Source organism: Schistocerca cancellata, chromosome 3 (genome assembly GCF_023864275.1).
Source record: "Schistocerca cancellata isolate TAMUIC-IGC-003103 chromosome 3, iqSchCanc2.1, whole genome shotgun sequence".
Taxonomy (NCBI): Eukaryota; Metazoa; Arthropoda; class Insecta; order Orthoptera; family Acrididae; genus Schistocerca; species Schistocerca cancellata.
In genome coordinates, this window is record NC_064628.1 from 874236998 (window position 1) to 874264658 (window position 27661).

Genomic DNA, 27661 nt, shown 5'->3' on the forward strand with positions numbered 1-27661 from the left:
AACCCGTTATTTCTGGAAAGGAATATACGAAGTGTACCCAAAAAAATCGGAATTATTTTCAAACTATTTACAAAACAACCTAATCCCCTTCAAAATATTTTCCATTACAACTAATACGTTTGTCCCACAGCTGTTCCCACTGTCCGAAATATTTTTTGCAGTCATCTGTAGAAATGGCTGACAGTTCCTTCCTCGTTTTTTTCTCGACTTCTTTTCTGTTGTTAAGTCGGTGTTCTTTCATGCCCCTTTTCATAAGTGGAAATAAGAAAAGTCGCACAGAGCCAGGTCAGGCGAGTAAGATGCGTGGGTCAGCGGAACCATGCCATTTTTAGCCAAAAACTAACAGAGATGGCTGTGTGTGTGGAGGTGCGTTGTTGTGCTGGAAGAACCAGTCTCCTGTCTGCCACAAGTCGGGTCTTTGTGCACCGATCTGAACTCCAAGAGAACCCACCTTCTCTGACAGTTGATCAACTGTCCGTCTTAGGTCTGTGAGCACAAGCTCTCGAATTGTTTCAATGCCTTCGTCGACTCGTGCAGTTCACGGACGTCCAGACCGAGATTTGTCATCAATGATTTGTCAATCATTATCGAGGAAACCACTTGTACACTTGAGTTTTTCCCATAGCATGATCTTGGTAAGCTGTTTCCAACATTAAAACACTTTCACCAGCATTTTTACCGAGTAGAAAACAAAATTTCGCAGTTGCACGTTGTTCGCTTAAACTTGCCATCATAAAAAACGAAACAAGAACAAATCAGCGCTAGCAAAAGCAAACAACGCAGATGAACAGAACAAGCCAGGTCGACAATACAGGCGGTACTGAACTGGCAATCGAGTTGAGATACACTCCTGGAAATGGAAAAAAGAACACATTGACACCGGTGTGTCAGACCCACCATACTTGCTCCGGACACTGCGAGAGGGCTGTACAAGCAATGATCACACGCACGACACAGAGGAAACACCAGGAACCGCGGTGTTGGCCGTTGAATGGCGCTAGCTGCGCAGCATTTGTGCACCACCGCCGTCAGTGTCAGCCAGTTAGCCGTGGCATACGGAGCTCCATCGCAGTCTTTAACACTGGTAGCATGCCGCGACAGCGTGGACGTGAACCGTATGTGCAGTTGACGGACTTTGAGCGAGGGCGTATAGTGGGCATGCGGGAGGCCGGGTGGACGTACCGCCGAATTGCTCAACACGTGGGGCGTGAGGTCTCCACAGTACATCGATGTTGTCTCCAGTGGTCGGCGGAAGGTGCACGTGCCCGTCGACCTGGGACCGGACCGCAGCGACGCACGGATGCACGCCAAGACCGTAGGATCCTACGCAATGCCGTAGGGGACCGCACCGCCACTTCCCAGCAAATTAGGGACACTGTTACTCCTGGGGTATCGGCGAGGACCATTCGCAACCGTCTCCATGAAGCTGGGCTACGGTCCCGCACACCGTTAGGCCGTCTTCCGCTCACGCCCCAACATCGTGCAGCCCGCCTCCAGTGGTGTCGCGACAGGCGTGAATGGAGGGACGAATGGAGACGTGTCGTCTTCAGCGATGAGAGTCGCTTCTGCCTTGGTGCCAATGATGGTCGTATGCGTGTTTGGCGCCGTGCAGGTGAGCGCCACAATCAGGACTGCATACGACCGAGGCACACAGGGCCAACACCCGGCATCATGGTGTGGGGAGCGATCTCCTACACTGGCCGTACACCACTGGTGATCGTCGAGGGGACACTGAATAGTGCACGGTACATCCAAACCGTCAACGAACCCATCGTTCTACCATTCCTAGACCGGCAAGGGAACTTGCTGTTCCAACAGGACAATGCACGTCCGCATGTATCCCGTGCCACCCAACGTGCTCTAGAAGGTGTAAGTCAACTACCCTGGCCAGCAAGATCTCCGGATCTGTCCCCCATTGAGCATGTTTTGGACTGGATGAAGCGTCGTCTCACCCGGTCTGCACGTCCAGCACGAACGCTGGTCCAACTGAGGCGCCAGGTGGAAATGGCACGGCAAGCCGTTCCACAGGACTACATCCAGCATCTCTACGATCGTCTCCATGGGAGAATAGCAGCCTGCATTGCTGCGAAAGGTGGATATACACTGTACTAGTGCCGACATTGTGCATGCTCTGTTGCCTGTGTCTATGTGCCTGTGGTTCTGTCAGTGTGATCATGTGATGTATCTGACCCCAGGAATGTGTCAATAAAGTTTCCCCTTCCTGGGACAATGAATTCACGGTGTTCTTATTTCAATTTCCAGGAGTGTATACACGCCTAGTGGCAGAAATTCGTACTACACAAGCAGCACCAACGGCAGTGTTATTCCGGTTTCTTCTGGGTACCCCCTCGTATGTACTCTATCTGCTACACACATTAACGAGTGCCGAGTTACAACACTTCGGAAGAATATTCGGGGGGTTGGGTTGTTTGGAGGAAGAGACCAAACATCGAAGTCATCGGTCTCATCTTATTATAGAAGGACGGGGAAGGTAGTCGGCCGTGCCCTTTCAGAGGAACCATTCCGGCATTTGCCTGGAGCGATTTAGGGAAATCACGGAAAACCTAAATCAGGATGGCCGGACGCGGGATTGAACCGTCGTCCTCCCGAATGCGAGTCCAGTGTGCTAATCACTGCGCCACCTCGCTCGGTGGCGAGTGCTAAGTAATTACTAATGTAGGCAGCCAGTATATACGTAGGCCCTACAACGTATACCCGCATGTGTCGGTCTGTCCCGTTCTCGAGCAATTAACAGTCGTCAAATGTCAAACAAAGAGTTATCATGCTCCGTCGATGCAAAAGCCGCTGCATCATCATGTCTGTTCGAGCTGGTCACGATGACTGAAAATCTATAAAATGACCTTGGTGTTCAAGCAGTACTATGTTTGAGTCGAAGCTCAAGCTTTCGCAGTTATTCGCCATCTACATTCTAAGGAGGCGACTGACTGTACCAACCGATCGTTGTGTCCTGTGTAGCAAGTGACTGACTTCCTACTGTGGTGTGATGTCGCTTCAGTCGGGAATTCCACGTGCAAATGGAGAAATGGACAGTTAAGAGAGAACGTGTGGTAATAGCGTTCGCAGATCATTGGTGAAAACTTCAGTGAAAATGATTGCTTGAACTCAGCATGCAGGCGTGCTCAGGTATGTTAAAGGTTAAGACGACTGCTTGCGGAAACCATGATATTCGGGTTCGATTCCAGGTCTGCCACTAATTTTTATCGCAACACATTCATTACATTGCGCGTTCAGCACGTCTGGCCAGCTTTCTGTTTTATGCTTTTATGCCAATCCATCATCACTGATTTCATCCTCGTTATTTTTCGCTTCATTTCAATACTGCAATTCGACTGAAATTTGGGAACTAACAGGTCTTGGCGTTACTGAAACAGTCATTCGTCCCTCGCGTGAAGTGATTAAGGACAGCTACAGTGAATCCAAATCGGAAGAGCCAAACTCGCATTCGACGCAATATCTTCCCAGATACGATCTCCGTGTCCAACCATTCCCCTCCTCGCTCGACAGTAATTCTGAGAATTACGAAAGCAGACTGTTGACTCTGTCACCGGAGTGGCCGAGCGGTTCTAGGCGCTACAGTCTGGAACCGCACGACTGCTACGGTCGCAGGTTCGAATCCTGCCTCGGGCATGGATGTGTGTGATGTCCTTAGGTTAGTTCTAGGGGATTGATGACCTTAGAAGATAAGTCCCATAGTGCTCAGAGCCATTTTTTTGACTCTGTAATTTCAGAGTAGTCAGCCACAAACCAAACACGAGGCACGAGACTATTAACTTCGCGCTGCTGACAGCTAGCCTCGTCTAGGTGAGCCCACCACAGTTTCAAGACACACTTGCGAAAGCCACTCCAGCTAATCCCCCTATCTGAGCACTGCGACGATCTACCTAATGTAATCAAGCATCAGGCACTAGGCGAAAATATATTACCCGGCGCTGGAAGCGGGCCATCTAACTTGTGCGGAGGAGATTACGGCTGACAGCCGCGCCTGACCATTCGGGGTAACTAATGCCTCGCGCTGCCGAGTCGCTACAGCAACGTCGTCTGCGAGATTGGACGGAATCATCGGCGAGGAATAGGAAAGCTGTCAACACGGAAAAAGCTCCCAGATGGAGAGTGATTGATGCGACAATCGCCGCAGTCTGCACCAACGTTTTCGTCCGGGCAAAGCGATTAAGCCTCTCGTTCGTATTGTCTCAAATCCTGTTTCGACTCTCGCTTTCAGTTTCACACAGACTGCGTGTCATTCAACTCTATAATGTGACAACTAATATCTTCCATAAAGTGCGTCTGCAACAGGCCTTGTACGGATGAAAAAAGGAAACTAATTAACCTATCTTGATAACTCACTGGTCATTATCCCTTTTGTGAAGATCGCACAGAAGCTATTTCTGCGTATGCCGTGGTAAAACGGGTCAGTTACTTTCAGGGACTGACATATTAAAACGCATCTCACGGAACAGATAGAACAGCAATATGTAACCTCTTTCGAGTTTGATCGCATGCAAGGCTACCGTAAAGGAAACACGCCAGAGAGTGATAACGATGCTACTTTAAATTTTAATCTTCATTAACAAGTTTCTTCACAAAAAGTGTCTGCAGCATTTCTTGCGTGGACGATTGGACGTTAAACCTTGCGCTGCCTTTTTTTTTCTTTTTCCTCGCATGGAAGATAACTGAAAACTAAGTAACCTACCCTCGCTTTTGAAAAAGCTGATTAGTTCATTAGTAAAATTTTTTGTACTGGCTTTTATACAATTGTATGTTTTACCTTGCCAGGCTAGGAAAAATGGTTCAAATTGCTCTGAGCACTATGGGACTCAACTTCTGAGGTCATCAGTCCCCTAGAACTTAGAATTACTTAAACCTAACTAACCTAAGGACATCACACACATCCATGCCCGAGGCAGGATTCGAAGCTGCGACCGTAGCGGTCGCGCGGTTCCAGACTGAAGCGCCTAGAACCGCTCGCCCACAGCGGCCGGATCCAAACAAATGCACACAGTTTAAATTTCTAGGTAGGCGGTCTCTCTCCATACGCGATAATTCTCTCCACTCTACTATTTCTACTGCAGACTGTTTCTATCTCACTCGACGATTTGAAGACACGATGAATGTTCTGCAAGAACTCCCTAACAAGACTAGGACTGACTTACAACTTGCAACTGACAACTTATGCTCGCGCACGATTGAGTAAGCGCGCGTCTCTCTTCCAGGTGACGCTGCCGCTCCAGGATACGTCATTCTCGCGGGCAATGTGACTGCTTTAGGCGCAGCCATGTTCTACTGCTGAGGACGGACATCCTCAGTATTTCTTGTACCAACTGTCGAAAACTCCTCTTGCGTGTTGTCTCAGTACACCGTAGTCACCACAAACAAGTATTGGTCATCACGTCTGTCGTGCGACGCCGAGTGCCAACAGAAACCGTCGCGTTGTTTCCCGTTTTAAACAAAATTGTTGCGTTGTTTCCCGTTTTAAACAAAATTATTTTTTAAGTGGATTGTTAGGTGCTCATTCCATAGAGCGGTCCCGGATTAGTGCGAAATTCGTTTTGCTGGGATGTTTTAACAGGGACAGTAAAACACGACGAACACACAGTGCTCCAACAGCGAGTGAGTAGCGCCGCTCCACGGCGTTAGCAGCCAGGGCGGTGTTGTCCCTGCTTATTCTTCGGGTTTTACTGTCACTGTTAACAGATATCAATTAAACGAATATCGCACTAGGCTAATCTGGGACCGCTCTGTTGAATGAGCACGTAACATTCCACTTCAAAAATAGTTTTCTTTAGATGACAAAAAAAAACCGACGGTTTCTGTCGACACTGGACGAGGCATAAAAGACGTGATGAATATTGTTTGTTTGGCCTGACCCTAAGTACAAATTGTAAAAGCGATATTGCAATTATCTAGCGAAACACCATGTGCCTGATGGTTCTTAGGAGAGACAACAGGTATTTACTTGGATACGACTGCTCTTAAACTACGATACGATACTGCAGTGCCTGTGTTAATGGGACACTGTACGTGAAATTCGTTGAAATTTGACATTTTCTGTATTCTACTCCATAATGTACTTTGTACTTTCCAGAACATTTTGGTACTTAATACAATAAAATCAGACAATTGTGACACCTTCAAATTCTACTTTGAATGCTGACGTGTGACTGTCAAATTTCGCGGCTACGCTTATACTGCCACAGTTGAGCAGTGGTATCTTGGAAACTACACAGTCTAGAAGCTGTGAATTGCTTTGTTTTGTGCCTACTGCTACGCCTCAGAAGTTGGCATTACGAATACACAAATCAGTCCTTTATTTCTGATCCCAATTTTCGTTGAAAGTAGTGTGATTATCGGCTATTTTTGTAGTAAGCTAACTTCTATTGATTTTATACGTAAATAAAATGATTAGAGAAGACGAAGATGAAAAGAGCTGTGTGGAGCACTTTCTTTCATCGAATATCAACCGATAAAAGCCATGTCATGCTTTGTGCCCACCTCCACCAAACACTTGGTGTAAATATAGGCAAGCTGAATTTTCTGGCACCCTGCATGAATTTACACATATAAATTCTCTTCCTTTGTCAGTGATAGAGGCAATCAAACATATTTACAGAGATTTGGCAAATCCTGCGCTACTAAAGAAGTGTTTACATGGGAAGACCCAGAATGTGTATGAGTCCTTCAATAATGAAACTTATTGCAGATTAAAACTGTGTGCCGGACCGAGACGCGAACTCGGGACCTTTGCCTTTCGCGGGTAAGTGGTCTACCAACTGGGCTACCCAAGCACGACTCACGGCAAAGGTACCGAGTTAGAGTCTCGGTCCGACACAAAGTTTTAATCTGCCAGGAAGTTTCATATCAGCGCACACTCCGCTGCAGAGTGAAAATCTCATTCTGGAAACATCCTTCAATAATGTTGTGTGGTGCCCTGTGCCTAAAAATGTATCTGTTGGCCTTATGACTACAAAGTTAGCAGCGTCTGATGCTGTAATAACTTTAATGGTGGGAACTATGAAAGACTTACGGTTCTGGAGAAGTTAGGGGTACGACCTGGAACACAGCTAAAGGACTGCGGTAAATGGATGAGCTTCGTGTACGTGAAGCAGAGTTAGCTGTTCAGCAAATGACAAAAGAAGCAAGAAAGAAACCGAGGAGGCAAGAACTGGGCTATTGTGACACTGAAGAAGACACAGACTATGGGCCAGGGCAATTCTAGTGCATAAAAGACGCGCAAATGTAAGTGTGTGTAAGAATTTGTAATAAAAAAACTTTTAAACCTCATTATCTCTGAACTACATTTTTTACAATAAATAACCCGTTTTCTAAAAAAGTACTGATGGTAGAGACATGAAATTTTCACAGCATGCCAAGTGTGAGATTCAACACATATGGAACTAGAATAATTAAAATGTCCAGGGTTGTTTTATGTTCATTTATTTACAAAATTCTGTCAAAAAATTGAGTCTTTGAAAAAAAAAAAGATATCATGCCCCACAATACAATCTTAGTAATAGTTCTATTCATTGGATCTAGAAAGGTGTATTTAATAATTATGGAAAATTGTAAGTTGGTGTCTTAAAAAGTTTCCAAGATAATGGGTTACAAAATTCGATAATCATAAGACATAGAATGTCTCCTTAATCGGATTTACGATTCAAAGTTCCTTTGGACATGTATTCTTGTTCAAAAGAACTTTGCATGGTAATTCAGAATAACAAAGGCACTGCAATCGTATTTATCCGCCGATACCGGGCAGCCGGCCGGGGTGGCCAAGCGGTTAAAGGCGCTACAGTCTGGAACCGCTCGACCGCTACGGTCGCAGGTTCGAATCCTGCCTCGGGCATGGCTGTGTGTGATGTCCTTAGGTTAGTTAGGTTTAAGTAGTTCTAAGTTCTAGGGTACTGATGACCTTAGAAGTTAAGTCCCATAGTGCTCAGAACCATTTGAACCATTTTTGATACCGGGCAAGCGGTTTTCAAGTAAAGTACCTCACCTGTACGGGAATATACATAATGGATGTACGAGTACAGGTTGTAGACCCATGATTAACGACATATGGAACTTTGCCCGTGGGTCGTGCCCGGATAGCTAAATGGTAAGGCGACCACTCGCGATGAGCGGGATATCCGGGTTCCAGTCCCGGTCCGCCACAAAATGTCATTCTCGTCATTGCGTTAAACAGCTGATGGTTGTCCACATTTGCAATTGCAAATACATTTAATGTATTCTTAAATTATTCTACAATAGAAAACACGTGGTTACTTGAATGGCATTTCTTTCAAAGTAGCGACTTGTTAATTTGCAAAATTGCGCCGTCCTTCGGACTCCAACCATGCCCAGTAAAGGATTGCGGTATTCAAGCCAACCTTCGAGTTGACGGCAACTTTACTTTCGTGGAAAGATTTTTCATTTAATAGTGAAGCACCTTTAGTAGATTAAGGTGAAATGGATTTAAACGCGGCCTTTTTAATTTGCGAATAGCGCTATAACAAGCGACTATTGAAAAAAGGCTCTGTTTCTATTCACGATCTCCACTGCGGTAACGGTTTTCATCCATTAAAACTAGCGTGACGTGTCAACGGAACAGAGGATGTTCTAATACTCAAATCTGGTGACGGTTTCGAAGAGAATATGGGACTACAAAAGCTTTTTTCTCGCCTAAGTCGAGTAGCTGCTTCCAAGGGCAGACAATTGTAACTCATCACGTTTCTCCTACTGTCGGTAGCCGTCGACTGTTTCTGCCTCTGCTGAAACTATAGTATGACTTCGTAAGTCGGTAACATTATCGTTTTTCTCTGACATGTCAGTGTGTCAACAAATAACTACACGCTGATGAAATCAGACACAGCAAAACACAAATAAATAAATATATATATTCGCTGCTCTTATTCTCTAAGGGTCTACTACGTTAGGGATTCATTCATTTAGACTATTTTTGGGGCGAGTTTTTGAACTTCGTTCATTTATCATGGGGTTTTTGGCTAATGCAACCGAGCGAAGTGGCGCAGTCGTTAGCAAACCGGACTCGCATTCGGGAAGGCGACGGTTCAAACACGCGTTCGGCTGTCGTAATTTAGGTTCTCCTTGATTTCCCTAAAACGCCTCAGACAAATGCCTTGATGGTTCCTTTGAAAGGACACGGCTTATTTCCTTCCCTAATCCGCGTTTGTGCTCTGTCTCTAATGACTTCGATGTCGACGGGACGTTAAACACTTATCTACTACTCCTTCCTCCAACACGGTGCAGAGCGTGTGTGTGTGTGTGTGTGTGTGTGTGTGTGTGTGTGTGTGTGTGTGTGTGTGTGTGTCTTCTTACAAACAGCTGAGTTAGATCCGTTGCCTGTGGGTTTACTGTTTTAAAAGTGTAATTCTTTCAGAGCATGTTATGAAGAGAATAAAACGCTGAGGTCAGATTACTCACGGCGGCAAGTTTTAACGCCGACGCTATCTCCAACGCAGGGGTAATTGCGCAACAAAAATGCACACCGTAAAATAAGATAAGCAAGCACGTTTTTAAATTTAAACGTCAAATAACTGCACCACAACAAAGGTTACAGAGTAAATCACTAATTAAGAATAAGTGAGCTTTTTCCAAGTTTTTCACAATAATCCAAAACACTGCATATGAGCAGATAATGAAAATGTGCTATAAAAAAGTGTTTGGATTACGACTGAGGCGAACACTACGCTAACACGGGTCGTTCTTTAACTGTTACCTATCCTATCGCCTCTCCTTCTTAGTACTGATATCAACAGTAAGAAGCAGCCGCCTGTGCTTCCCGTCGCCGGCCAGGGTGACCGAGCGGTTCTAGGCGCTACAGTCCGGAACCCCGCTGCTGCTACGGTCGCAGGATCGAATCTTGCCTCGGGCATGGATGTGTGTGATGTCCTTAGGTTAGTTAGGTTTAAGTAGTTCTAAGTTCTAGGGGACTGATGACCTCAGAAATTAAATCCCATAGTGCTCAGAGCTATTTGAACCATTTGTGTTTCCGGCAATTCTCTACGCTGGTCTGCCTATCGTTGTTTGTGCCAAAATATAGTCTTCGTAACCAGCGGCTCATGTGAGCAGAGATGAAAATCGGAGAGAGCCAATTAAGGGCTGTATTGTGGGTGATCAACGGCAACGGCCTTGCCGCAGTGGATACACCGGTTCCCGAGAGATCACCGAAGTTAAGCGCTGTCGGGCGTGGTCGGCACTTTGATGGGTGACCACCCAGGCTGCCATGCGCTGTTACCATTTTCCGGGGTGCACTCAGCCTCGTGATGCCAATAGAGGAGCTACTCGACCGATTAGTAGCGGCTTCGGTCAAAAATACCATGATAACGACCGCGAGGGCGGTGTGCTGACCCCACGCCCCTCCTATCCGCATCCTCCACTGAGGATGAGACGGCGGTCGGATGGCCCCGGTAGGCCACTCGCGGCCTGACGACGGAGTGCTAAAAAAAAAGAGTGCTAAAATTGTGGGTGATCAAACACTTCCCATCGGAAACACTGCAGGAGCGTCTTCGTTTCCCCTGCAGAATGCAGCAGAGAATTGTCTTGAAGAAAGAATCGCATGACGTTTATGTAATGTGGGCTGCATAGCTTCAGACGAAATTTCTGACCAGGCTCCTGTACTCTGGCAGGGGACACTGTTATTGTAGGCATCTCTACGCGCTGAACTGAAAAACGCGACGTGATGCGATCGACGGGCATATTAGAGACACTGCCCAACACATCTGTGCAAAGCTTCATCGGATTCCAAAGTGTTTTCCATTTCGCGCCAAATCGGACCTTACTTTCCGAATACGCCTTGTACTATGCGCTGTATGGCGACGCTACTTTTTACTGAAATTGCCTGCAAATAATTCCCAATTAGATGTGCTGTACTAGTGAAACATTACAATCTTCTTGATTTCAAAATGTGCATGGCACTGTTAAAGTGTTCGGTGTGTAAAAGAAACTGTTAGGTGAAATTTGCAAATGGCTTGCTTGGGTGTGGATTATTTTGAATCAGTACACAGTTATAGACGAGGCATTCTTTATTAACTCGCAATAGGCTCGCAACAGTGTTGCTCTGTTCGACTTTTTCATAAGCTACTTATGGTATTTGAAGTAAGTACCCGAACATTAATTTCTCAAAAACACTCGACAGGAATTACTTCGAAGATTTCAAGATATGAGCGCTGTTAAGCATGGAGAATTTAAAGCCGTATTTCAACGGAGCAGAATATTTCGTTGTGTCTTAGTGCTGAATGAAGAAATTATACTGTTTGTAATATTATGTTTATTTACATTAAGTTTATTTTTATGTTTTTGGTATTACGTTTAATTGTAAAATGTTATTTCGTTTTCTATTTGTTTCACTGATTTTAATTTATTGTTAGTACGTAAATTTACTTGCGATTAGTAATTCAAATAAAACACGTCCACTGCACTCGCATTCGGGAGGACGACGGTTCAATCCCGCGTCCGCCCATCCTGATTTATGTTTTCCTTCATTTCCCTAAATCACTCCAGGCAAATGCCGTGATGGTTTCTCTGAAAGGGCACGGCCAACTTCCTTCCCTGCTCCGATGAGACCGATGACCACGCTGTCTGGTCTCCTTCCCCAAACCAACCAACCAACCTAAACACGTCATTTTTATTATAAAACTGCAATTTAAGAGTTGTTAATTAATATTTAAATTTCATATAAATATAGGTTTCGAATAGCCAAAATTTAAAGAAAAATGTAGCTCTATGTAAAAATAGGTCAACATTTTCCGTACTTCGTATCTTAATATCCTTCAATTCAGTTTTTTCGAGTGTTTTTGAGAAGTGGTTCATCGTACTGCTCCATGGGATGATGGGGCTGACCTTGAAATTCTTTGAGTATGAAACGAAGAGAAGACGGCCAGTGCCTAAGATCTCGAAGTCAAATGTGAAATAAGAGAAATCAGGGCTCGCACAGAAAAATTTATGAGCTCTTTTTCCCCGTGCGACGTTCGAGAGTGGAACGGGAGAGAGACAGCTTGAAGATGGTTCACTGAACCCTCTGCCAGGCACTTAATTGTGAATAGCACAGTAATCACGTAGATGCAGATGTGTTAGTTGCCTTACAACACTAGTGCTATTCGAGTCACAGAAGAAATCGTAATTTTTCAGCACGGGGACAACAATTCGGAAGTAATAAGTTTTGCACTGTTTGCAAATTACCAACCAAAGTGTCCCGAGGACCGTTCTGGAATCAGCAAGGAAGAGAAAAACACAACCCCGCCTACACTGCCTCACATACTGCCACCCTTTCTCAACTTCTTTCCCTATTCCGCTGAGAGCTTCTGGGTAAACTCACCACGTGTTTTCCTTTTTCCAACTTAATGGTCGGTATGTCTTTTCGTCGGCGGCAGAATAATGAGCCACGATCTATGATAAAATTGGGAAAATAAATGACCGAAGCGTGGCTCCGGGCAGAGATAAGCAGACGGGGCTGCGGAAGGTGTGGGTTTTTACGGCGGCTTCGCGGCCCAAAACGAATACACTCCCTGGATAATCACCACGCGACCCTTCCGGAAAGGGGTGGGAGGTGGATATTTATAGTGCTGCAGGCACGCCGTGGGGGCTGCGGCTGGGGCAGGGATCTCACGTTGTTTCCCCCCCCCCCCCCCCCTCCCAGAATGCGGGCGCGCTGTACTTCACTGCTCTGCCTAATTCTGCCCGACGTATTAAAATGGCGGCGCGCAACGATTGCGGCGGTCGTAAATAAAATTATAGCGATAACCTATAGCGGGCGCTAAGGAAGCAGCCGCCTATAAATTAGGCCCAACCTGCCAGGACCCGGGGCAATAAATATGGAGATGATGTTGCACCGGCGCTAACAAAGGGGAACGGCTCACCGACTGCGTGCACGCCGCCATCCACCGGTGCGTCTACAACAGCTGTCGCGAGTGATGAGATTAAACGCAAATAAACATTCCGGCAACGAATCACTGCAGCCAGCGGCCAGTGGAACACTTCTGCGGTAGTTCTTTCCCTCCGGTCCGGTCAAAACGAATTCTCCCGTTTTACTATTCGTTCACGCACAGCCTAAACACTTCGCTTTCTCTTTAGTGGGTTTTTCCATCTCGGCAACATCGTGACACATTTATGGTCGAAGGAATTCCTTTAATAGATTTTTATCACAGTAGCAGTTGCGATGTAATGCTCATTATTACTGAGTTTCGGCTTGAGGTAGCAAAAGATGGCGACAGAGTTTTTTTTCTTCTTTTTTTCCCCAGAATGTGCCCACACAGACGTCTTAACATAGAGAATGTTATATTACAACTGGTTTCGAGAATCCATACTCCGCAATCCACCTGACGGTGTGTGGCCGAGTCATACACTGGTACGATGTAACACAGGATTAACAAAGCACTGGTTCGACACAAAACAAGATGTAAAATCAGAGTATAGGAAAACGTGTAAACAAGACGAAAATGGCACAAACAATACACAGTGATACTGCGCTACACTGAACAGCCAAAGAAACTGGTACTCCTGCTTAATACCGTGTAGGGCTCTCGCGAACACGCAGAAGTGCCGCAACACGACGTGGCGTGGACTCGACTAATGTCTGAAGTAATGCTGGAGGGAACTGACACCATGAATCCTGTAGGGCTGTCCATAAATCCGTATCGGTACGAGGGGGTGAAGGTCTCTTCTGAACGCCACGTTGCAAGGCATCCCAGATACGCTCAATAATTATCAGGGGTCCCATATCACTCTAATTGCACACGCAACACACCATTACAAAGCCTCCACCAGCTTGAATGGTACATGGACTCATGAGGTAGTCTCCATGCCCGTAAACGTCCATCCGCTCGATACAATTTTAAACGAGACTCGTCCGATCAGGCAACATGTTTCCAGTCATCAACGGTGCAGCGTCCCTGTTGACGGGCCCAGGCGAGGCGTAGAGCTTTGCGTCGTGCAGCAGTCATCAAGGGTACACGAGTGGGCCTTTGGCGCCGAAACTCCATACCGACGATGTTTGGGATGATTCGCACGCTGACACTTATCGATGCCCCAGCATTGAAATCTGCAGCAATTTCCGGGAGAGTTGCACTTTTGTCATGTTGAGATATTATCGAAGTCGTCGTTGGTCCCGTTCTCGCAGGTTCTTTTTCCGGGAGCATAAATGTCGGAGATTTGATGTTTTACCGGATTCCTGATATTCACGACGGCACACGCGTGAAATGATCGTACGGGAAAATCCCCACTTCATCTCTGCCTCGGAGATGCTGTGTCCTATTGTTCGTGCGCCGACTGTAACACCACGTTCAAACGCACTTAAATCTTGATAATATGCCATTTTAGCGGCAGTAACCGATGTAACAGCTGCGCCAGACACTTATCTTATATAGGCGTCGCCGATTGCAGCGCCGTATTCTGCCACTTTACGTATCTCTGTATTTTAGTACGCATGCCTATATCAGATTCTTTTGCGCTTCAGTGTATAAAAGTCCTACTGATACCACAATAAGAAACGACAAATCGCCATCGGTATACATTTTGGATATTCTCAGTTCAATCCTATTAACGTCAAAGCATCTAAATTAACAATACAATGTTCTTTGCATGTCCTGGAAGAACTGCTTCATAAGCTGTGCAGGTCTGTAAGTACCATCTAGAAAGAACGGAAGAGTGTACAAGAACCAGAGTTTTGCATTACAGTCACACTTATAGACCAGTATTCGCACGCGTACGTATAGGAGGTGTATAGGAGGTGCATAGTGTCATACATTCACAGGTTGAGCGTTCCAAATTCTGCACGGAAGTGGGGATATAATCAGTTAATTGACCTTTAATCTTCCGCTGGCATTCTCAGTATCAGGAGCATTAGATTAGCAGCTCAGGGAGTTATATCTTGATGTTGGAACTGTCGACGAACTCGTACAGTAGGTTATACGTCGCTACGTCGTTGGATGCAAACCAGTTCTGTAGGCTGGTTGGGAACTGAAGACCAAGACCCCGAAATTACTTGCAAGGACGTTCATGCGATACGTGTTCCGAGGGCATTGTAGAAATAAATGGTTTGGATCTTCTTCCTCTCCGCAAAAACATAAAGCGATGGCGCTTAGGTTGAGCCGATAGAAATCTTTCTTGAACTTTCAATGATTAAATTTCAACTGTCCTGTAATAGTCGTGTCTTTTTATACCATGGTGCTCTTGAAATGATGTCCGCGAACATTCCTCTTGCCAATCCGTGAACAACCGCTCTCAATCCGTGAGAGGGAGCTTATCATCTTTAATAGCTCCACGTAGAGATGCCTGCTTTGCCATGGCATCTGCTCCGTCAGGAGTGGCCCTTCATCCATACCATCACGATGCTGCGACAGTTCCCCTGAACCTGGAACATATGTCGACAACTGCTGAAACTACAGTGTTGGTACAACTACGGCCAGAAAGTTGACATATTAGGCTGTAACCAAGCAGGTAGCCTGAATATGGCCCATGACAACCAAAGCACGTAATCATCTACAGTACATCGCACACGTGACTTCAGCAAATAATCGGTTACAAACTTGGAACAATTGCTATAGCAGTGTACAGAAATCATGCCAGCTTTTGTGAAATAACTCCTGCTCAAACAGTAGCACAATATGAATACTACCAACGACCTCGTACTGGTAAATAGAATGGTTACGATCATGAAGATGTCTAAGAGGAAATGCCATATAGTCGAAATTCTTAGGATCATACCGCAAACAAAGTAATCTTTAAGGGTTGGGCGCGGCAATACTTTTACTTTCCTTTCCCTCTCTTCCGTTTCTGGACGTGGTTCAGTTAAATTATTTGAAGTTTCTATTGGATGACGTTTTTCCAATACACACACACACACGAGCTGTCATTTTCACGGGCGCAGGACGTTAAGTTAGCAACCCTGCATGTCTAGAACGAAATAAATTAAAACCATTTTATAACATACTGCTTTCATCTCCTATTATACACATTTGTTGCATTAAGCAATTAATAAATTTTAAACGTCATACGAGCAACTGAGTTCAACTGGAACACAAGATTTTATGCAGGATAGTGTTAAAAACTGCTTAATGTTTTGAGAGTTTTTATCAAGCATGGACTGAATTCAGAGATGGTAACACGGTCTGAATATTCCATACGAAAGTGTAACAAAAATATTAAGGGAACTTAAAAGGGAATCCCTGGAAGAAAGACGACGTAGTCTACGTGGAGAACTGTTGCGGAATTTTGCAGGACCTGTATTGGATGATATCTGTGGAAGCATTATACTGCCATCATTATATGTCTAGCGTCTTATGATTGGCAATTGCTTTGACATGCAACAACTTTGCACGAAGTCCAAAGATTTGCTCACTGTTGCAATTCTTTCGTATTTCCAACCCACAAACACCTGTTCAATATAATTACGACTTCTTCAAAAGACAAGAGAGTTGCGAAGCTCCGGAATTCTCTGATGTAGTAACAATTGCGGAATTGGTTTCTTTTGAATCGGGAGATGGTCTTTTTTATCACTCTATTATCATGCCTATGTGGCATTTTTCAGCTACAGTTGCGGTTGCTTGTGTGGCATCTTAAGTAATTTACGTACTGCATTCGACACAAATATCCTATATTATCCATTCATAAACTGGTTTGCTTGGAAGTGTACCAAACAAAATATCACTTTATTGAATAATGTACGATGTCTTTCTGCAGTTCATCATCTTTTCTGCTGTTCACTATTTTTCATTCTTATAAACAAAGGTTGTTCTTCAGTAAATGCTTGCAGTACAAGGAAATCGTCACTAAACAGCCTGTAATATGTTTTTTGATATCCCTTTTGGTCTGTCGCCATCATCATCATCTTCATCATCACCACACCACCAGTCATTTCTACTTTTAAATGGAGTGCTGAGTTTTGGTACTGCTACAATTTCTTCTTCAATGAGCACTGGTTTTGGACTATATTCAGCGAGTTAACTCGACAACGATCTTCTGCACGTCTTAATCCCATCGGTCTCCCGATCTTCCTCATGGTCACGCTCTATCTTTTGTCGCCTCCCCTTTTTTATCCTTGAAAATCTCAACATACACCTTTCCATGCCTCGTCCTGCAGTTCGAAGTTGCCCTCTTGTCTACGAAGTGTGTAAGAAAAGTAATGAGACTGATTTGTTACTCACCGAAGTTTTTTTTTCCCCTCAAACAACAATACCGTCCCCTTCAAACAATACCGTCCCTTCAAAGATAATCCCTTCAGCAGCTATACACCGGCGGAGTTGTTGTTCAAATGGTTCAAATGGCTCTGAGCACTATGGGACTTAACATCAGACTGTAGCGCCTAGAACCGCTCGGCCACTGTGGCCGGCGTAGTTGTTGTTCCCAGTCTTGACACGCACATAAATAAAAAAAAAATTGCATCCCCTCGGCACCGAGAGTTCCAGAACCTGTACAGAAAATTGGAACAGAGATCAACATAAACATCATTTCCGCCCTTTTTACTGTTAATGAAAACCACACTTTGCATGTTGTACCACCACACAGCGAGACCTTCAGAGGCGGTGGTCCAGACTGCTGTGCACACCAGTACCTCTAATACCCAGTAGCAGGTGCTCTTGCATTGATGCATACCTGTATTCGTCCTGGCATACTATCGCAAGGCACTGTTGGTCCAGACTGTCCCACTCCTCAACGGCGATTCGTCGTAGATCCTTCAGAGTAGTTGGTGTGTTACGTCGTCCATAAACAGCCTTCTCAATCTATCCCAGGCATGTTCGATAGGGTACATGATTGGAGAACATGCTGGCCACTCTAGTAGAGCGATGTCGTTATCCTGAAGGAAGTCATTCACAAGTTGTGCACGATAGGACCGCGAATTTTCGTCCATGAAAACGAATTCCTCGCCAATATGCTGCCGATATGGTTGCACTATCGGTCGGAGGATAGCATTCACGTATCGTACAGCCGTTACGGCGCCTTCCATGACTACCAGCGGCGTACGTCGGCCCCCCATAATACCACCCCAAAACAGCATGGAACCTCCACCTTGCCGCACTCGGTGGACAGTGTGTCTAAGGTGTTCATCCTGACCCGGTTGCCTCCAATGACGTATCCGACGATTGTCTGGTTGAAAGCATATGCTTGAGTCTGGAGTTCGATCCGATTACGACGTCGTCCGCATATACGTAGGTATTTAAAATTAGTTTAAAAGTTAATCCGTTACTCAAAAGTTAACTTCGGTAATTAACGATTAATGGATTAACGGTCATCTCACGAATGAATATAAACGATACTATTAGCATTCGTCGGATATCGTATTCAACAGTTAGCTTCCTCTCAGCTTGGAGCGCTGCCGTCACAGTGAACTAAAAACGAGCAGGAGTGCCGCGACTGTACGTGTTGGGCTGCGATATAACGTAGAGACTGCGAGTGTGTATCGTGGCGTGGCTGTTTACGCTCGCGGACGAAGAAGTGCCGGGCGGGCCCAGGGAGGGAGTTGGCGCAGCGTGGCGCGGAACAATGGGCGGGCGACTTCCTGCGGCGCTGGACCGGTCCAGCCGGGGCGCCGGACGCCGACGCCCTAATCCGGCCTTATATATAGCGCTCCGACTGCCCGCTGAGCCCATTCTGCGGGCGATGATGAAATGATAACCAAGTTAGCGCGAGTTATGCTGATGGCGCGGCGCGCCCGTGAGTAACGCTGCCGGGGTTTTGTTCGCGCCAGGAAGTCCGTCCGCCCCCTTAATGGCGGCCCGGCTTGTGTTTCTAATGGGCGAGCGGCCGCGGCAATTGATTGGGCACCTGGGACGGCCAGTGAATAAACTTGGCCGGCCGGCCGCGTCTCTGCAGAACTATGCGAGCCGCCGGGTGTCGGCTCCGGCGGCAGCTACGCCGCCGCTTCATCTCATGCATATTAATCCCTCCCTGCCGGCGCCAGCCCCTAACTGCTGCGCGGTATAACCGCTTTTCAAGCGATTCCCCGAACTACACGCTCTCCGGGATAGCAGTATACGTCCACACGTCGTTCTCTAGATCGTAGACTTTTCCGGGACAAGTCAACCATTACAACAAATTGATACAAAGGAAGATCTTCACGTTCTACGCCAATACACCTAAATTCCTAACACGGATTGAACCGTGAATTTACTTTCAAAATCTTTTCTTAAAGAAGTTACTTTATTTACTAGCGATTTATCACGAACATTAACACATTTAATCACACTATGTGAGCGTGGAAGTGGCTGCCAGTGGGTAACTAATGAAAACAAATTTCTTTCAACAAATAGAAATTTTATTCCTAAAAACTCTTTCTTTTTTTTAAAACAGATTTAAAAATTATAATCAGAAAGCACACTCTAAATATAAAGTTACAATTTATTCAGAGACAGAAATAACAATTTTTTTTGACAGTATGAGCTTTCGGGTTGAGAACCTTGCCGCTGCCTTTTAACACGGCCGTAGTCACGACCGCTCGCAGCAACGTCTGAAAGACTACACTGGTGCAAATCTGCAACACACCAGATTCCTTGAAACTAAAAATTTTAACAACTCACACAAAAACATAAACCATGCACCCCGTAGAGGGATGGAAATGGTACAAACTCTCACACTAAAAAAAAATTACTTACCACCGAAAGTGCAACTTGTTTTTAAAAGAAAACTCTTACGTTGGAAGCGTGGCAACTTTATACACTAAAATGACCATTTAATGAAAAACCCATGAAATGCAGTCTTACATAAAATGTACAAACATGCTCTACATTACACATATACCGCCTCTCAAGAGTAGAGGCAAGATAAAATCACATTTCAGAAATTCGGCCTTTACACCTTCAGCAATAAATTCATTAACACCGAATCCGACAAACATGACAGAGGCAGCTATTAACGTACGGCAGACCGACCGACAGACAGACAGACACTAACTGCATAACAAATACGGACGAGAGATAGACAAGCAAGCTGGGGACGAGAGACTGACCAAGAACAAAGTAGAATTTAACAAGTAACTGAAACAACATATCACTAATCACTTCTAATAACACCGATTTCTGGCAAAGACCTGGCGCAGCACCCCAAAACGCTCTCCCTTAACCGTCCGTTGCCAGTCGCTTCAACGGACGCAGGAAGGCGCGCCGATCTCCCGTCTCACGGCGTCGCAGCTCGCACCGGCCAGACTGATGTCGTGGGTTGACTCCTGTTGCTCTCGTCTGGGCCGCGAAGCCACTACCCCTCGCTATACGGCGAGGCCCACTGGACTGACGTGGCCGACGCTCAAGACGGACAAGTCATCTTGTGTCCCAGTGCGCGATCGACCAACCGATCGATCCAACCGCCAATGATCATTGCGTGAGCAAGGCCTAACACATACTAGCACTCCGGACGACAGACAGACACTAACTGGCTCACACTGACCCGGCTGACCAACTGACCAGACTCGCGAGCTCATAGCGCCCCTTAAATGCACGTGAACAGGCAACCTTTCCCCTTTCCCACCAGAGGGAGACACCAAAGCTGCGATTGCCACAGCGGCGCCACCGCTGGAAACGGAGGGCGACTGCTTCACACTAAGCAATTTTTACCACGGCTCACGGATATTAAAATCTGACAAAACTACGAACCGAATGACCACAATCACGGGTCGATTACATTTGTGTTAGTCCATCAACTGCCAATTTTTTTCCCCTTCAATCTAAGAGAGTCGTTCCAAAAGTAATGCCTCCCTTTTTTTTGTGGTGATTTTGGATGTTCGTGCCAGACGTCGGTGATTTAGTGCTAATGCTTGAACCTTCCGCTTTCATTTGCAGGCGGTTCCTTTGGTATGCGATAGTTGGTGCCAGCAGAGGACTGTTCCAAAATGGAGTCTGATACAGGCGCGCGTATAAAACAGCGATGTGTGATTTAATTCCTCCTTAAGAATAGCTATTACAATTTCTGCCGTTATCACCCATTTCAGGTCTTTAAAGTTCAGTTGGAGTGTTACGCGCCAACTTCCTTCTCGTGTATGGCTGTCTCTATACAAAAACATTTTAAATTTGACGCAACCATACACGACAACACCGTACACGCGTTATAGTGTGAACTGAAATGATCTGAAGGTAGCGATAGCCGCCGAAATGGTAAACGCTTCTGTTAATCGCCGCTATGACCGCCACATATAACTAGTTTGTAAGTTTCTGCATCTCTCCACATACATTATATCTGCAGTTTAATCGCAACATGAATGGATAATTGTTGGCGAGATGGAATGAAGAGGGAAAAATTGCACGTAGACCACAATAATTGTTAAATACAGGATGTATCAAAACTAATACCAAAATCCGACGAGCGTGAATGTAAAGGCTATTAGAAAGAAAAAAAGTTTCGGTAAACATGGATCCGCAAACAAGATTTTTGCGAGATAATTGCGAACGTTTGATTACCAGCTGCCACAGATGTCAACAGTAAATATTGTCCTAGTTATTAAAATATTGAAACACAAACTTTTCTATCAAGTTTAATTCTGAAGTTAAATCTTCCAGGTTGTTATGCCGTGTCATATTTCTCGAAACAATCGACGTTTCGACTCCTCTGCTGGGACCTTCTTCAGGATCTTGTGGTGTCCACTGCTCAATCTACAGTGGGCACCACAAGATCCTGAAGAAGACCCCATCAGAGAGGTCTAAACGTCGACTGTTTGAAGAAATATGACGCGGTCTACAAACCCACAAGACTTTAATTCCAGCGACAACTGCCTCCAGACTTATATAATCTCATTCTAAATTTGTTCATATTTCACCCATGACATACCTTAACGTGGAAAAGACTACTGCTCCAGCACGTTAAATATTACAATTTACTGTACTCTCGTACCTGCTAGAAGTAGTTGTTCCACGTGTCGTTCTAAAATCTGGATGCGATACTACACTGGTCTCTCCAGTGAGTTATAAATTCTTTCAAAAAATGGTTCAAATGGCTCTGAGCACTATGGGACAACTTCTGAGGTCATCAGTCCCCTAGAACTTAGAACTACTTAAACCTAACTAACCTAAGGACATCACACACATCCATGCCCGAGGCAGGATTCGAACCTGCGACCGTAGCGGTCTCGCGGTTCCAGACTGTAGAGCCTAGAACCGCACGGCCACTCCGGCCGGCTATAAATTCTTTCAAACACGTCCGGATTACCTTGTGCAATTGACTGTTCCAGTCCTTCAACCGCATGCCATACACTTCACTTCTGGGATGAATCCAGGCAGAAGAATCCAGTGGGTTGAGGTCAAGTTCAGGCCCCGCTCGACCTATCCCTCTTGGACTATAATGGAGAGTTAGGTGTGTTCTTACATCAGCAGAAAAATGTACCGGTGCCCCATCATTCATGTACCGCATTCCCTAACAATGTCACATGGGCGCGAATTAAGCGCGCGAATTAAGCCCAACTAAATGGAAACTTAATCGAAAAGTTTATATTTTAAATACATTTTCTTAATTAGAACAATGTCATACCGATGTTAGTGGCAGCTCGTAACAACACGTATACAGTTTTCTCGCATACGGTATGAACCCATGTTTAGTGGAATAATTTTGCTTCTATTATCACCGATGGTATGCGACAGTACGGAGATAAATTCTGCAGGGCACCGCAGTTTCAGTCAACGCGTACGCGCGGTTCGAGTCAGTAGCTCCGACAGTGGAGATAATAACGTCTGTTATAATTTCGCCGGCCGGAGTGGCCGAGCGGTTCTGGGCGCTCCAGTTTGGAACGGCGCGACCGCTACGGTCGCAGGTTCGAATCCTGCCTCGGGCATGGATGTGTGTGATGTCCTTAGGTTAGTTAGGTTTAAGTAGTTCTAAGTTCTAGGGGACTGATGACCTCCGATGTTAAGTCCCATAGTGCTCACAGCCATTTGAACCATTTTTTTTGCTATAATTTGACAATAATGTTAAAGCGTCCATCTTATTTCTGGATTTCCTTGATGTGTCACCCTGTCACGTGAAACTGTAAAATTGATTCATAAGAACTAAGAGATTAACAGTGGGGCATGCACACTGAGGTGACAAAGTCATACGATAGCGATATACACAAGGTATAAAAGGACATTGCATTGGCGGAGCTGTCATTTGTACCCAGGTGACTGACGTGAAAAGGTTCTCGATGTGATTATAGCCACACGTCGAGAATTAACAGACTTTCAACGCGGAATGGCAGTTGGAGCTGGATAAACTGCCTATTAGCTTCTGTCTCGGGTTCTTCGGCCGACGTTCATCTAATGATTTTTCTGACGTTTCGCCAGCACGAGTGGTTGGCATTGTCAAAGCTTCACCCTCCATTGTCGGTGGTGAACTGGAGACGAGCTCGCGGCCGCAAACTATATGTACCTGGCGCGCCAACGTCCGAGGGCTTTTCCGCGGTCATTTCCGGTGCGGTTCTCCTCTTGCTACCTGCGACGGTCGTTCGCTGCAGTACGGGAAGCCAGGATCCGTTTACCTTAAGGCTTTCCTCTTTCTTGTTGAAACTGTTCGCGTGTTTTTGTATTTCTGCAGCTTCTCTGAACAACCCCATCAGCCACTCGTGCTGGCGAAACGTCAGAAAAATCATTAGATGAACGTCGGCCGAAGAACCCGAGACAGAAGCCAATAGGCAGTTTGTCAACAAGTGGCCACGAAAGCCTTAACAATTTTGGAGCTGGATAGTTGGAGCTGGACGTAGGACGTCCCATTTCGGAGAGTGTGTCGAGAATACAAAATTACTGGCATTACCTCTCACAACGGACAATGCAGTGCCCGACAGCCTTTACGTAACGACTGAAAACAGCGGAGCTGTCAGTGCTAACAGACAAACAACACTGTGTGAAATAACCGCAGAAATCAATGTGGGATGTACGACGATCATATATCCGTTAGGAGAGTGCGGAGAAATGTAGCGTTACTGGGCTGTGGCAGCAGACGACGACCGACGCGAGTGCCTTACCCAACAGCACGACATCGGCTGCAGCGCCTCTTCTATGCTCGTGACCATATCGGTTGAACTCTAGACGAATAGTAAGCAGTGGCCTGATCGGGTGAGTCCTGATTTTAATTCGTCAGAGTTGATGGTAGGGTTCAATTGTGGCGCAAACGCCATCAAGCCGTGGACACAACTTGTCAGCAAGACACTGTGAACGCTGACGGTTGCTCCATAATAGTGTAGGCTGTGTTTACACGGAATGGACTGGATTCTCAGGTCCAACTGAACCGATCATTGCCCGTATGCAGCCATTCATGGAATTCATGTTCCCAAACAACGATGGACGTTTTCTGGATGACAATGGCCCAAGTCACAGGGCCACAATTTTTCGCGATTGGATTGAAGAACATTCTGAACAATTCGAGCGACTGGTTTAGCGACCCAAATCTCCCAGTATGAATCCCATGGAACATTTTTGAGAGGTCAGTCCGTGCACAAAAATCTGCACTGGCAACAGTTTCACAATTACGGACGGCTATAGAGGCAGCATGCTCAATACATCTGCAGGGGAGTTGCAACGTCTTGTTGAGTCCATGTCACATCGAGCTGATGCACTACGCCGGGGAAAAGATCAGACACGAAATTAGGAGGTGTTCCGTGACTTTTGTCACTTCAGCGTATACGAGCGACGTTGGCGGTTTGCCTCGTCCAGCGCACACGCTATGCTTGAGGCAGCAACAGCAAAAGCTGTGAATTTCCGTTTCCAATCAACGTGAGGTACTGGGGTTGCTCAGCGGTATGGTTGCAACTCTTTCCTGCGCAGTTTTGCAATTATTACTTTCTTCATAATGACTGATACCTGCCGCCGACGCCGCGCGGGATTAGCCGAGCGGTAAGGGCGCTGCAGTCATGGACTGGGCGGCTGATCCCGGCGGAGGTTCGAGTCCTCCCTCGGGCATGGGTGTGTGTGTTTGTCCTTAGGATAATTTAGGTTGAATAGTATGTAAGCTTAGGGACTGATGACCTTTGCAGTTAAGTCCCGTAAGATTTCACACACATTTGAACGTTTTCTGGCTCCGAGCTCATCATATGACGAACATCGATCCGTCACCTCTCTCCAATTTTTTAAGTGTCTCGCTAAATTTGATGTTTCGTTGCGATTCTATAAAAGATTCCTAACTAAGTGAATGTAATTCATCCACAACAAAGTGCCTTGCAAAACAAACCTACCGCAGATTTTTTAGCACTGTTCATGAGGCGGGGCTTTTACCACATAGAATAAATAGAGGACATAGAAAAAACTCCAAAGAAGAACGGCACGTTTCTTCAACAGTCAGTTTAGATAGAGAGCGTTACCTAGATGCCCATCGAAATGCCGCGGCAGTCGTTAGGGGCGGTGTTGCGCGTCAGGGAGAGGTTTACCGCTAAAATTCTGAGAGCCTACGTTTCAAGAAGTGTCGTGCAAAATATTATTCCGTTCCATATCTCGCGAAATTTCGAAATCAAAATCGGGTACATTCGAGCTCCCACACCTGTTCTTTCCACGCACCATTCGTGAATGGAACTGGAAAGATTCGAAATGGTTCTGAGCACTATGTGACTTAACATCTGAGGTCATCAATCCCCTAGAACTTAGAACTACTTAAACCTAACTAACCTAAGGACATCACACATATCCATGCCCGAGGCAGGGTTCGAACCTGCGACTGTAGCAGTAGCGCGGTTCCGGACTGAAGCGCCCAGAACCGCTCGGCCAACGCGGCCGGCTGAACTGGAAAGGGATGAGTAAATAGTGTCATCAGTGCTACCTCCACCACACACCATAAGGAACCTGGCGTTAGTATGGACGTAGGTGGCGTATGATATTGTAGGTCGTGACCCGTCCGACAGTCGAAGCGTTACGCTGCAAGGAGTCCCTCTGGTTATCGTCAATATGAGCAGACGAAATCTGCCGACTCATTTATTCCAGCATTGTTCTTACTTTCATAGTCAAGACCATAAAAGCATACGAGAGTCATCACAGTTCTCTATTGCAAACGTGTGGAGATGTAACACGGACTAAAACGTTCTACACGAGTACCAGAAGTCTTCGGACTCGGCGGCTACGCAACTCTTCCGAATGGTCCAGCGGTTAATTTCATCAGTCTTAGCTTGAATTGTGAAGTGCATCAATATTTCACTTTCCTTTATATCGTTATTAAGCATCATTAACGAACAACCTAAACCATTTTTTTAAGGCGCAATTATTCCACTTCCAGCGACGATATTTTAGTAGCGGCTATGACACTGAATCAGAGGCAAATCTGCTATCGATCATAAGTACCGGTGCGTCAGTTACCGAGCGGCACTACAATACAGTGACACAGCCGTACCGAGGTCATCCTGAGAAGTGTCAAAATTACCCCCCCCCCTCCACCCCTTCGTGAAACTAACCTTCTGCAACCTCTAATACGAAGATTCATCAAAATTCATAATTTCGTAAGTTGATTTAATAAAAAATACGCATTATTGAAGAGCATTACTGCTATGAATTATATTTCGGTTCTAGGCGCTACAGTCTGGAGCCGAGCCACCGCTACGGTCGCAGGTTCGAATCCTGTCTCGGGCATGGATGTGTGTGATGTCCTTAGGTTAGTTAGATTTAATTAGTTCTAAGCTCTAGGGGACTGATGACCTCAGAAGTTAAGTCGCATAGTGCTCAGAGCCATTTGAACCATTTGAATTAAATTAAAGAAAAATATTGCACATAACGAAATTAGCTGTATTATTGTAGTAAATGTATTAAAATTGTTAAACTTTATAAAGTAATTGGAACTAAAACGAAATCAGTATGTTATTGTATGTCGCAGACAAAGTACTTAGGTTTTAGTGAGTTGTGTATTAAACAATTGATCGTATTGGTTCTCGCAAATTATTACCAGAACGAACAGAAGAAAAAGGGCTATAATTAAGAGTTGAGAAAATATCCCTTACCAGGAAATGTGAGTTTCATTGTAATTTTTCTTTGCATTTCCTTGCCTTGTGCGAAGAATACCGTTGATTATGTCACTGACCATGACCAGTGTCAGAGTATGTTTTTCTTTACACGAGGGTTGACCTTCGACGAACAGAGTACAGCTGCCGATCGGTACGTAGGCTAACAACCCCGTAACATTATGTTTCAGCCATTTTATTCTTGAATTCTTTTTTTCTTAGTCAGACAGTGGATCGTACCAGCTAGCTCTTGGGAGCAGCAAAAAGTACTGGCCGGAGAAGCAAGTAAATTAAAGTCTCATCCACCTGTTTTGCTTCATCTTCCATATCACGTCTCGCTGCAATTCTCATTCGGCAGAAATCGGCAAAAGACGGAAGTCTTCGATCATATAGAACCAGCCGTCCTTTGAGATTCTACAATGCCTTAGGGACATCTCCATAGCTAAACCTGTGGGAGCTGTGTAGGCGGCACTTGCGTGAACCACGCGCACTTGTTTCCAAATGAACCGTGGTAGCGACAGATGCCTGACCGGTAGTAGCCGTTTTCTTGTGATGCTAATTGCACGAAATGACACCGCGACAGCAGTGAGCGTCTGTAGTCGCGGGGTACAAGGAGTAAGGGAACTTACGTACCTCTCCCGGAAAATTCTCAAACCGATTATCTGTCTTTTTCTTCCGTCAGTTTTTCCGCTCCCTCCGGGCCTGCGCCTCGGCGGGGGCATACCTCGCCATCCCCTCGGAACACATGTGCTTTTGCACCAATAAGCCTATTGTGAAGAGCCATATAGT

The 27661-nt window shown here is 45.6% G+C and overlaps 2 long non-coding RNA genes and 1 pseudogene across 2 annotated transcripts in view; 2 read left to right on the forward strand and 1 right to left on the reverse strand.

Moving 5' to 3' along the window:
- LOC126175946 (uncharacterized) overlaps positions 1–27661 on the reverse strand; it is a 645439-nt gene that overhangs the window by 336463 nt on the left and 281315 nt on the right. The gene's annotated exons all lie outside the window — the stretch shown is intronic.
- The window catches only part of LOC126175947 (uncharacterized), a 322248-nt gene that overhangs the window by 22675 nt on the left and 271912 nt on the right, over positions 1–27661 (forward strand). The window lies entirely within an intron of this gene.
- LOC126177743 (5S ribosomal RNA) lies at positions 10137–10254 on the forward strand (annotated as a pseudogene).